Here is a 13,078-nt window from a genome sequence, read left to right as displayed (position 1 = left end):
GGAGGATGCCTGGATGTCTGCTTTGGAGGTCTCTGTTGCTTTTGCAGATTTTTATTTAGAGCCTCCGAGTATGTTTTTGTGTATTTATGTGTGTTTTTTGCCGGTGCTAGTTTAATGGGTCTATGTGAGACTGGTGGTGTGATGCAAGCATTTCCCTTCTCCTCTTGACTGTCTGATCCAGTCTTGGGTTGAGAGAGCTTAGCCTCCAGTTTGGCTGTATAATTGCATCTCTCGCATTTGTTTGGTGGTAGGAGGAGAGGTTTGTCTGTGTACATGAGGCAGTTATAACATTGCCTCAAAATGCACAGGTTCACCAGTTGGACTGGAGACTACACCTGAAACTGCCCTTTGGACATGCCTGGATAGGTACAGTGAACTGTTTTACTGAATGGCTGGTAAGGTCAAATAGAGAGCCTTGTCCTTCTGTACAGTATAGGGGGGTCTAGTGCTAGGGTTTATAAGTGCTTGCTATGAGTTTTGAGCAAGTACCGGGCTGAGAAATGAATGGCTTGAGTGATTAAGTTGAAAGTTTGTCTAGTTCCAAGGGAAAAATTGAAGAGGCGACTTTGTGGAGCCAGGAATAGTTATACCCCAGCTAACCAGCGCTGCCCGACGCACAAAATTGGGCAAATGTGGTTTTTATAGCAGGGAAATGAAAGAGATAGAAATTAGCCCAAAATAGCCAATAAACTACTAATTTTTGGGCTGAAACCACTCTTCCAGGGACAGATAGGCTGCTCAAAGCTCCCCTCTCTCACAGGTGAACAGAAAAACTTCCTTCTATCCAAGTAAGGTATGGGCAAACACAGAGATTTGTAACACAACCCTGAATTTAGCACTAACCTGAAAACTGGACTATACTAGCTTAGAAAGGTGGGAAACAAGTGTATATATATATATATATTTTTTTTTTCAGAAAATAAAGCAGATATAATAAAAAAAACACTTTAAATGCACAGAAAAGGATACTTATTGTTATATATCTCAGATCAGAGTTGTAGTCAATGCCCCTAGTAATAAAGTAGGAAGAAACACAAATACAGTAAAAGCAGATGAATAAAGTGCAAATATATATATATATATATATATATATATATATATATATATATATATATAACAATAGAAAATGAACAAACTGATTTAAACAAGTTACCCATTTAACCAGAAAAAAGCTCAAAACTGAGCCCTGTTCCAGCAGTCTTCAATCAGACAAGTTCTAACTGCACACTCCTGTTACTAGGTTATAGGGTCACTTTCTCCAAAAAAAGATGGCCTGGATCAGTGCTCACGTTATACTAACAAAGCTAGATTCAGCAGGCCTGAATCTGGTCTATGCTACAGCAACAAGGCCCACCAATTTCTGAAAGAAACAATTTAAATAAGCAGGCACAATAAGCCTGTGACCAGAAATTCCCAGCTCAGAAGGACAGAATCCAGCCTCTCTTCCCACAAGAGTGCAGACCCCAAACCTTCTTAATGTAGAATAACTGGCCTGAAGCCCAAGTGCTTAAGCCAGAACTAATACGCTTTTAGACTAGCAGACACTGAGCCTTCAATCAGCAATTCCCAGCTTAGAAGGATGTAAGCTACCAGTCCTGCCACAACAGTGCAGACCACAAACCTTCTTAATGTAAAACAACGGGTATGAAGCCCAAGTGCTTAAACCAAAAGACTTAGAATAACAGTTACAATTTAATCAGGCTACTACCAAGCAGTAATAAATGCAGCAGAATAAATAAAATTGAATACTTTTAAAAGAGGCAAATGCAAAATAAAGTAGGAGGAAACACAAATACAGTAAAAGCAGATGAATAAAGTGCAACTTTTTGTTAGTAAAGTGCAAGGAGAGAGGAAGGAAAACCCTAAGTGGGTTAGTCTTCTCAAATCTTCTCTCTGTATTAAGTAGAGTGAACACTAGACTCAGAATAAGATCTAACTGTACTCGGTTAAGTGAGCAAATGGGATGGACCCAGGAGGAGTGTTCAAATACAAACTTACAGGAGGGGCGGGCAATTCCAGAGCCAACAACAATAACACCAAGACAAGAATATGGAGGGTGAGTGGGGAACTAACTATAGGCACACAGCACACTATTCAGTGAAACACATAATTAGGTAACAGAAAAAAAAAATAAATACAGTACTTTTAAAACTGCAAGTTTGTACTTAAAAGAAGACTAAAATATAGTACTGCAAGTTTGCACTTAACTTCAGCTTCTAATGCAGGTGATTGTAGCCAACCAAGTCTCTCAGAAGTTGAGCATAAGACTTGACATGGACTGGAACAACAACCTTAGACATAGGAGATGTTAAGCTGAAACATTGCGAGAGAATGCCAACATGAGATGACAAAATCCTCACAAGGAAGAAGATAAGACCATGGAGTACTTTGTGCTAGTAAACGAGACTTGCAGAAAATAAAACATATTGCAATACAAACTACAAGGAGGTGAGAAAAGAGACAAGGTAACAGAGGGGGAAACAAGGGAAATACTTATATAAAAGGGACAGAAGAATGATACATGTCACCCAAGGAAGATGTAGACACAAAAAATGAGAACCAGAGACAGACATCTGAGAGTTTTAAGAAGATGGGAGCATAGTGTGCTGGAAACTTGGGCCAACTATGGACTGAACTGTTGGACAAGTGAGGAACTAAATAAGCTGGACAGAAGCATTTATGTTTGCTAACTAAATCTAAGAGGTATAGGGCAGCAGAACAGAAGGACTGAAAATTACTGTAGAAAAAGACAAACAATAAATAAAAGGAAAGAATAGACATTAAAAGGCAACTGACTGGCAGTAGAGAAAGATTGTATTAAAAGAATCAGGTCCTTAACTTGTGAAATGTACCCTGGATAATATAGCATCAAAACGTTGCAAACAAAGAGAAGAACTGAAGAAATGAGCATGGCAGTTATAAGTAATGCATTCAAGAGAAGCATGGGCATAAGCTTCCAAGGTAAGACGTACACTTTTCAAAGCTACTTAATGATATATAAAAAAACTATAGTAAACATAAGTTTAATATCCAGGCCTGAGAAGAAATAAGTAACTGTTGCTGATTTGACAAGTAGGGGCATGGAAATTAATGTGTGGAAGGAACTGGGGAAAAAATGTAATAAATGCCAAGCAGCATAGCAAAGAGCTATACAACTGCAAAGAAAGAAAACAATGTTGGCCTGCCCCACAAATGTAGCTTAAGCACCAGACTGGTGAGCAATGACAGATGAGTGACTAAAGAATGAGAACTCTGTGATATAAAAATATTTTGATACCAATACCAGGCTGGCATGCACTGTATTAGAGTCACAGAGAGCTGGAAGGAAACAAAAAAGTATTAAAAAGACCCATACCCCGGGTCTATCTATGCACATGTAAGAATCACTCAGGGATCCTGAGGTCAGAAAAGGGGAGGAGATGTTTGAGTGTAAACAACAAAAAAACCCAGAAAATAATGCTGAGCTTGGAGGATAAGCCTGGTTGAAGGATTATGTTACATGACAGGAATGGGGAAAGCAGGGACATGTGAGCAAAAACAAATAATGCAAATACAGATAATTGCATGGAATATTGGGTGTTTGTCAAATCTTATGAGAGGAAGGAGACTATAAGAAAGCATAAGGATGTTGGGGGAGACATTGTTCAATTGAAAGAAACAAAACTGAAAATCAGACAATGAGGGAAGATACTGTGATAAGACTACTTAAAAGTAGAGCTGAACAACACAGTAGGGGGAGGGAAGAGGGGAAAAGCAACTGTATTCCAGTAGGGAGTTCTGACAGATAAAAAGAAAGGGATAGAAAGTAAGATAGGTTGATGATTCATCAGTTAGGGAAGGGTAGAAAGGAACAGGAGATAAATATATATATATATGTGTGTCTATATATATATATATATATATATATATATGTATATATATATATATATATATATATATATATATATATATGTATATATATATATATATATATATATATATATATATATATATATATATATATACATACATATGTAGATGGCTAGATATACACACATACACACACACACACACACATATATATATATATATATATATATATATATATATATATATATATATATATATGTATACACACACACACACACACACACACACACACACACCCACACACACCAAACAAGGATGAAGTAAAAATCAGCAAGAACTTTTTTGCTAACTGGGCAAAATACCTTTCAACTTCTTGTCTCAGGAATTCTGGACAAAGCCAAAAATAATGTGGGGACAAAGGCTAAAAAATTATGGACAATTTTTAAATACTGTTCTTATAAATTTCAAAAGCTGACAGAACAACATGTTTTATAATTGCACGCATTTTCTGAAGGGAATGAATTCTGAAATTCAAACATTGTCATTTCTTTGTCACTTCAATCTTCAGTGATTTGCCAAAAAGAACACACATTTATGAGGAACAAACTGAAAATAGGAGGCAAAAATCTGGATGGCTGAAAGGTATTCTGGACAAAGACAAGTAAAATGGATTTGATATTGCCACAGAACTAGAAAACTGCATGTTGTATTGAAGTGGTAAATATATCCAAAAGATGAGACAAGAACAAGACCAAAGAATGAAAGAAGAAAAGTGACTGGACATATGGAGGAAAAATATCCAACCTTCATATGGAGCATTTTGGTCCAGGCAAGTAGTTTAGGCAGATTCTTAGAGAAGGACAACCTAATGGAAATAATTAAGTCATCCATATACGGACAAGACTTAAGTGTGCAAGAGCAGAAACAATGAAAAGTGGTTGAGCTTAGCTAGTTATCAATAGAAGGAGAAGATAACAGGGAAACAAAAAAACAAAAAAGAGTGACAAACTGAAAGAATACTGGTGGGATGGGATCGGGGTCATTATCAGATGGAAACTGATGAACACAGGGAAGCAAAGACAGAAGGATTCAGGAATAGGAGTGAAAGCTGGGGCTGGTACAGAAGGAAGCCAGAAGACATGAAAGAAGATGTGAAATCCTACAGATCAGAGAATGGGGGGGGGGGGGTTGATTCTCACCAAGAGAAATTGGCTAGACTTAAAATGACCCGAAAGGACAGTTGACATAATACTTAACTCTGAACCTAAGAACCTATAGGAATGGAATTAGAGAATAAAGTTATTACAAAGGAAGAAATTCAGCAATGTTACTAATGGGACTAGTGGTGAAAGGGGGGAAGGCATAAGGGGAATGGCTAGCAAAGAAACAGAAGAGGCAGGCAGAGAGAGAGAGAGAGAAAGAGAAACAGAAGTGTAGGTTATAAGGCAACATGATGGAGAATATTTAGAATAAGCTGAAATAATGAAGGAAAGATGTGAGGAATACCACATGGAAGGTTTACAAACAACAAGAAGGGACAGCAGTCTCAAAACAGAACAGGTAGAATACAGATGGGTATAGACTAGAGGATGAGCAAAGAGACAGGCTGAATGCAGAGGTGATAAGGGATGAGATAAGACAAACCTTACATAAGATGAAGGAGATGATAGCCAGACGGCCAGAATGGGGGAGGGGAAGAAATGTTAAAAGTCCTAGAGGAGGAATACAAGAGAATGCAGGACTCAGGCAAAGCATCTGCAAATATGAGGAGGGCCAGGATAACCACGGTATCTAAATGGGGCGGACAAAGGTAGGAAGTGATAGGCCTAGCTCTTTGATTAATGTTCATATCAAGCTTTTAATGAAGGTATTGGCAGGAAGACTGGATGAAGTATCATCAAAAATAACAGAAGAATCAGGGCAAAATTATTTTTTTTTGAGGGGAAGGTGGGGTTGTGCTCTTGACCTGCAGAAGGCTTTTGGTATGATGACATGTGAATTCCTACAAAAACCCAGCAGCAAAGACAGATAGGGATAATATTTAGAAGCTGGATGCAGGCCAAATACCAAGCTCCAAAAATGGAAATGCACCTAAATGGAGCAGGATCTGAGGAGACAAGACAGAGTGAGAGAGAGAGGCAACAAACAGGACTAGCCAATATCTTCAGGCCTCTTTATGCTTATGACCAATGTGCTGTTGGATGCAATAAAGGTACATGTAATTTGGTGTTACATCAATATACATTATATTGCCAGTGCTTACCAAGCATTTAGTAAACACTTATACTACAGAAAATGTTATTACATTTTACACTGAGTAATAATTCTGAAAAATAGTACTACTGTTGACAGTGACTGACTTAAAAAAGGACAAACTACCTTCATTTTTATCTGCTGAACAATGGAACATAGAATGCTTTGCTTTAAAGTAGGTAATGATCTCATGAATCATAATAACTTTTCCATACTCAGACGCACCCTCAGTGAACCTGGTAAGCCTCCTTTGAGACTATTCATGGTTATAAACAATTTTTACTTCAGCTATAGGCTATAGAAAGAAAAAGAAAAGGGATGCCTTACCTGTTATATATCTGTGTACATAGCTGTGGAATATAATTATTTTTATTTCTTTTTTTAATCAGATATGATACAACAGATTAAGTAAACAACATTGTATGATTAGATACAGTGATTGATCTCTGTGTATTCATTGACATTTTTTTATTTCATATTACTACTTTTTCATTTTGTTTTCTGCAACCAAATATTGCATAAGGCAATGGGTCCCTGTGATCTGATACATTTACTGGATCCAGATTGTTTGGTGCAGGGGGGGTGGAGTAAAGTTACCTAGCGCGGCATTCCTGTTACTGGCAAGTGCATATTGGATTCCAACTTTAACAAGAAACTGTTTACCTTAACTATGTGATTTGTAGCATGCTATGCAGAGATTTGTGTTTTCCTGACTTAATAGCAGCAAATGTTGCTGTAAGGCAGAGAGTTCTTACTTTGTATTGAAATTATTTGAGCAATTCATCCATTGAGCACCTGTATGCACCAGGCATGTGGTGACTAGCTCTGGTCAGCCATCTTGTACATGCATCAGCTATTCTGGAAATAAGTGCCATAACTTTAAACTATAATTATTTCATACAAAACAAGCACAATAGAAAACAGTTTCTAGCCTGCAAAGAGCAGTGCAGTTTTTAAAAACCTTATCCATTTTACAGTGTGTCAGTGTACACATATGTGTACTTGTAAATATTACCTGGATTTACCTATGTATATGTTTGTCTATATGTATACATACATCCATATGCCTATTTGAGTAAGATTTATTACATATGCCTATGTATAAAAACTTAAACATAAACTGTGGTGTAGTGGTGCAGTTGTTAATGCTGTCGCCTCACAGCAAGAGGTTCTCTGGTTCGATTCTCAGCTGGGATGCCTTCTGTGTGGAGTTTGCATGATCTCCCTGCGTTCGCGTGGGTTTCCTCTGGGTACTCCGGTTTCCTCCCACATTCTAAAGACATGCGTCTGGAGCATTTCTCCCTGGGCCTCCGCTGAAAACAGGATCTGTGGAACCTAGTCAGACTTTCCAGGTCAACAAATGTTAAATAAATAAACCATATATAAATTCTTAAAGAGAGGTATGTGTGTGTGTGTCTATATTATGTATGTATGTGTATATATATAAATAGATATATGTGTGTGTGTGTATCTATATTATGCATGTATGTATATTTATATATATATATATATATATATATATATATATATATATATATATATAGATAGATAGATTAGATTATATGTGTGTATTTATGTGTGTGTGTGTGTGTGTGTGTGTGTGTGTGTGTGTGTGTGTGTGTGTGTGTGTGTGCGTGCGTGTAGATAGGTAGAAACTGTAGATACTGTACAGAATAGAAAATAGAATGCATTGCTTAATCCTACTTAATGATTACATGAAAAGTAATGATGTTTCCACATTCATGAGTACCTTCACATTCTTCCTGATTATTCCTTGTCTAACCAGCCCAACTTTCAAGTGCAAGGATTGTGTCACTGGCTTCTTATGTGGAAACTAGAGGCATTTTCTTGCTCCTAGACAACTGAATCAGGTTTATACCTGGACTTTCAACAGAACTCTTCCTCAGAATGAAGGTGATCCATCCCAGCTTGGCAAACAAGATGGATTACATTCCTGCAGGTCACAGCAATGAGCAAGGTCTTCATGAGACCTACTCCAAGCTCTGAGTTTCAAAGAGAGTTTATATAATGGCAGCACCGTACGTCTGGAACTCCCCTAAAATGAACAGTTTGAAATAAGGAAAGTGCAACAAGCACTGGAGACACATTTAAGAAATAAAGAACCTCCAATGGGAGGAATTATACCTAAGCACAAATCTCTTGTTTAACACGGTTATCTGACTGCAATTGTGCTTAATTACCAGTTTTAAAGCCTCTGTCCCTGCATTGTTATACACATGAACCAAATCTTTAAAAATGCTGTCAGTTTCCTTAATACCATTTGGAAACCTATAGCATCTTAAGCCAAACAGCACTTGTTTCCATTCTACACAAGTATGTAAATAAAAGTTGTCATATTCAAGTGAACACAATTTAAACAGTTTCTTTTCCAAATTAAACATGTTAAACTTAAAGTTTGGTGTCTTAGTTTGTAGTCCATTACTTTCTGCAAGGCTGATAACATTGTCAGAAGCACTGACAAATGTTGCAAATGGATTAACAACATTTCTGTTAATGAAAGACCCTCCATAATCCACTAAGTCACTAGCAATGACTGTGGAGTCACTTCCTGAACTTTCAGCTGAAGACCTCCTATGGCTGCTATTCAGATTTAAAAGAGCCTCAACATTACTAGATGAATGGAAAACAGTTAATAATCTGTCCAAAACAAGTTGAGCTTTTGGGGTAGCTTCTGTTAAATTGTTAGCTATCACACCTAGACATTCTGGTGTACTTAGCAATGTGAAAACATGAAAATGTCATGTATTAATTAATAATTAGATGAATGGACATTTGATTGGTTTATTTATTAATCAAATTTTGTATTTAAACCTGACTAATTGATTTACTGGTCAGTTTTGAAGAAGTTTGTTGTGATGAAAATAAAAGAAAGCGCTTAACTTTTTATCTGTGTGGACAGTCATTTTGTCTTTTTTTCATGTTTTTTTTCTGAAGTTTATTTTAGTTTTCATGAATTTGGTGTTTTTCACATTAATATCTCCCAACCCCTCTAAGCACCCCTACTTACTCTGACCCTATCCTCCTCCTAACTATAAGCTTCTCTGTACTCCTCTTTCTGCACCCAGCACTTACCATTCTCTGCTGATTTTTTTCTCTGCATCCTCTTTCTGTTCTTCCAGGTGGTTTAGCACTGCTCCATTTGCCCCTCGCTATTCTCAGGGTCACTTTGCTCCCCAACCCTACCCCCAATTCCCATCCACCCTGACTACACCCAAACGTATCTTTACACCTAGCCACACCTATCACCCACTAACCAACCACACCTAGCCATACCCATAATCTCATTACCCAATCACACATATCACCCAACTAACCTCCTTAACCCCGCCAAGAGGTACAACTCTCTTATTACCCTCCCCAACTTTGCTTTTCTAACTAATTCTCCCATACCCCACTCTTATCATAGACTAGTTTCTCTAAGTAATACTCCCATACCTGATTCTTATCAAATGCTACAGTACACATATAGCACACCAACATGCTATTAATGCCTATTCCTACACTAATTCTATCAACTATGAATCTTCTCACCTCTTACCATACCCACCTACATGTAACTTCACATCATGCAGATACTGCTACCTTTCACCACCATACCAGTTAATCTCACTCCTCAATCTCTCCTCAAACCTCACCCTATCACCCACTAACTATTCTTACTTGAAAATACAGCACCCTAACTATCCCAAACCCTCCCTAAAATTTAATAGAGAAATCACGAAACTCTTGCAGACCTATATCTACATTGCCTCTAAATTATCTCACTGTGGGGGTGTTCATCCTAACCCCAGACCTGCTACTCCTTCAAACCTTCCATCACCTCAAATTCCCCATCTCCCCAGTAGCTTAAAACAAACCCCTAGGAAAACAACTGGCCTACCCTTTCTAAATATAAACTATAGAAGTATATCCAATATAATCCATGATCTACATGTTTGCCTCTCACTTTACCTGTCAGACATAGTTGTCTTAACTGAGACATGCTGTAAGCCACACATGAGTGACAATGAAATTATTCCCCCAGGATACAACATCCTAAGGAAAGATAGAAAGGACAAATAAGGGGATGGCATTACCATACTATTTAAGAATCACCTCACAGTGCAACCACTATGCATAAAATATCCATTTGTGGACAATGCTGAAATATTGTTCACCCAACTAACACTCAACTCCAAAAAAAAAGAATAAACATAATTGGATGCTATATACCTCCCAGTAACAACATACCTACTCTGGAAAACCTACTCCATTGGTCCTGTCTATCTCTCCAAAATGAAACTGTTCTTCTGGGGGATTTTAATACAGACTGGCTATCCTGTAACTCCTGCATCCCAACAAACCACATTCACCTCCACAGCTTTACCCAAACCATCCAAACACATACAAGAATTGACAAGGCAACTAACAAGGAATCTGTCCTGGACTGAATTCTAACTAATAAACCAAGTCACCTCACTCTAGCAGGATGCCTTCCAGATGGTCTAAGTGACCACCTGCCAACCTTCCTACTACATCAAAATAAACATAATCCTAAGGGTACTGTCTATCATACCACCAGAAGCAGAAATAACTTTAACCCCATTCATTTAATTGTAGACCTAAACCATTGTAATTGGACACCCCTGAAATACCTGGAATTACACAAGGCAGTTTCATACTTTAATTCCACCTTTTTAGGCATATTAAATCTTAATGCCCCTCCCAGAACCTTAATAATCAGAGGTAATCCCACACTTTGGCTTACCAAACAAACCAAACTCCTACTCAAAGCCAGGCACAAAGCATGGGATGATTGGCATTTTGTCAAGTCCCCAGCTGCTAAACAAAGATATCAGGAGCCTAGGAATAAAGCCAAGAAGCTAGTAAAACTTGACAAGATAAATTACTACTCCACTCTACAAATCAAGCACCATTACCCCCCAGAATTTTGGGCAGCCATAAACAAACTACTACAACCTGGCAAAAGTTGTACTCCCTCTCCCACCCTAGTAAATGACTCAGATAGCATTGCCACTCAATTTAACAAATACTTTACTGAGACAATTCAAACCCTAGCCAACCAACAGAAAAATCAACACAAACCCCCCTCCTTTGAACCCTCCACTACTCACACAAAGAATACCGCCTTCCAACTCCAACCTATCTCTATAAATAGAATAAAAAAACGTCCTTGTAAAACTAAAGCCCACTGCTCTGGCTACTGACAAATTATCAGGGGAATTCCTGAAAACTGCTGCAGAAGCAGTGGCCTACCCTATAGCAGTAGCAGTGCAGCTGGTGCTGCGCTGTCCACAGCAGGACACAGCAGGCCATGTGGATGTGGCCCTGGACGTTCCCAGTGGGGACACGGTTCCAGTGGACATGTGTCGTCAGACAGTAGCCAATCTGTACCTCCGCCTCGTAGTGCCCGTGCAACCCCTGGCAGGCACAGGTCACGTGGCCATGGCCAGATACAGTGAGCTGTACAACCTGGTCTGTGCAGTCTGGAGCTGTCAATAATACCCCGTGTAGGCCTCACAAAAGGCAGAACTGTGTGCACACATACACGCACACAGCAAAGACATCTGTAGGGCACAACAACAACCACATGCATACTGAACAGACATGTCCAATCATATCACTGGCCTTTACCCACACACATGATGTCATCCATTGGTGCAGCCTATGCTCCTGGCAAATATTATCACCCTGTGCATATGATGTAGCCTGTGCCACATCCCTGTCATCCACACCATCGGTGCAGGGACATGCTCAAATGGTCTGATGCACAGGGTGAACAGAATAGTGAGAAGTGTAATTTACATTACTTGTGTAAGAATAGTGAGAGAAGTGTATATTACAATAGTGGTGTGAGAATAGTAAGAGACGTGTATATTACATTAGTTGTGTACTGTTGACACGCACCAGACATACCATGTAGTACAGGTTTAGCATGCATTGTTGTATGTTCACAGTGTGTGTCATGGTAACAACAGTAACAGTATGTTGGTAATGATGCCCTGGTTCCCTCCTTATGGTCTACTTGCATGTGCCTACAGGTAGCACTGTATGCAGTCTCCCATATGTAACTGTGGAGTACTCACAGGCACATATGGCAATATCAGCATGCTAAACGTAGCCTCAGCCTGACTGTCTGAAAGTCTAACATACCACAGATGTCCACACATATACTGATCCAGAAGCATGTGGGCAGTTTAATAGGCTACAGTGGCTAGAGACGTGACATCCATACCAGGTCACATCACAGGTATGTTGACATGGTGCAGAGGTTGTACACAGCGGTCTGGCCAATGATAATGTTAGAGGTCACTTGATAGCATGAGGCCTCACTGTGTAGCAGTAATACCCTGTCACATTACAGGAACATGCTCACATTAATGGGGTCAACAACACTATAACGCACACCCTATAGTGTTGAGGTGATGACCCTTGCCTATGTGGTCATCACCCTCACAGTACTGTGCACCCACACAATGCAACACAGAGAAAGAACATGTAGAGGTAGCCAGTGCGGCTGAGACCAATGGCATCAACAGGGTAGTGGACTGCATCACCATGAGGGGTTAGGGATCCTGTGTGTTCTGTATGGTAGCATACGCCCTCACTCCATGCACCAGACAGCCATACATACCTACATACACCCACACACACTGTGGAGACCACAAATGTCGTACACATTTGGATAGCTGATGTGTGTGATACACACACCACACCTGCCTACGTCATGCTTTCCACACTGCAGTATGTACAGATCTCTACAACAGTGTACAGGGGTGTGTGACAATTGGGTTGTATTCCACACCATATGTGGCATATATGGTCACACAAGCAAACACACATGGCAGTATTGTGAATGATACACCTGCTATATGATGATACGTCTGACAGACATGCAGCAGTATTGGCCGTATTATGTGTACCAACGCTACCTTCGACAATTGTGCTGCTATAT

This window comes from Protopterus annectens, chromosome 1.part1 (genome assembly GCF_019279795.1).
Source record: "Protopterus annectens isolate FY-2018-M chromosome 1.part1, PAN1.0, whole genome shotgun sequence".
NCBI lineage: Eukaryota > Metazoa > Chordata > Ceratodontiformes > Protopteridae > Protopterus > Protopterus annectens.
Note: the sequence above shows the minus strand (reverse complement) of the source record.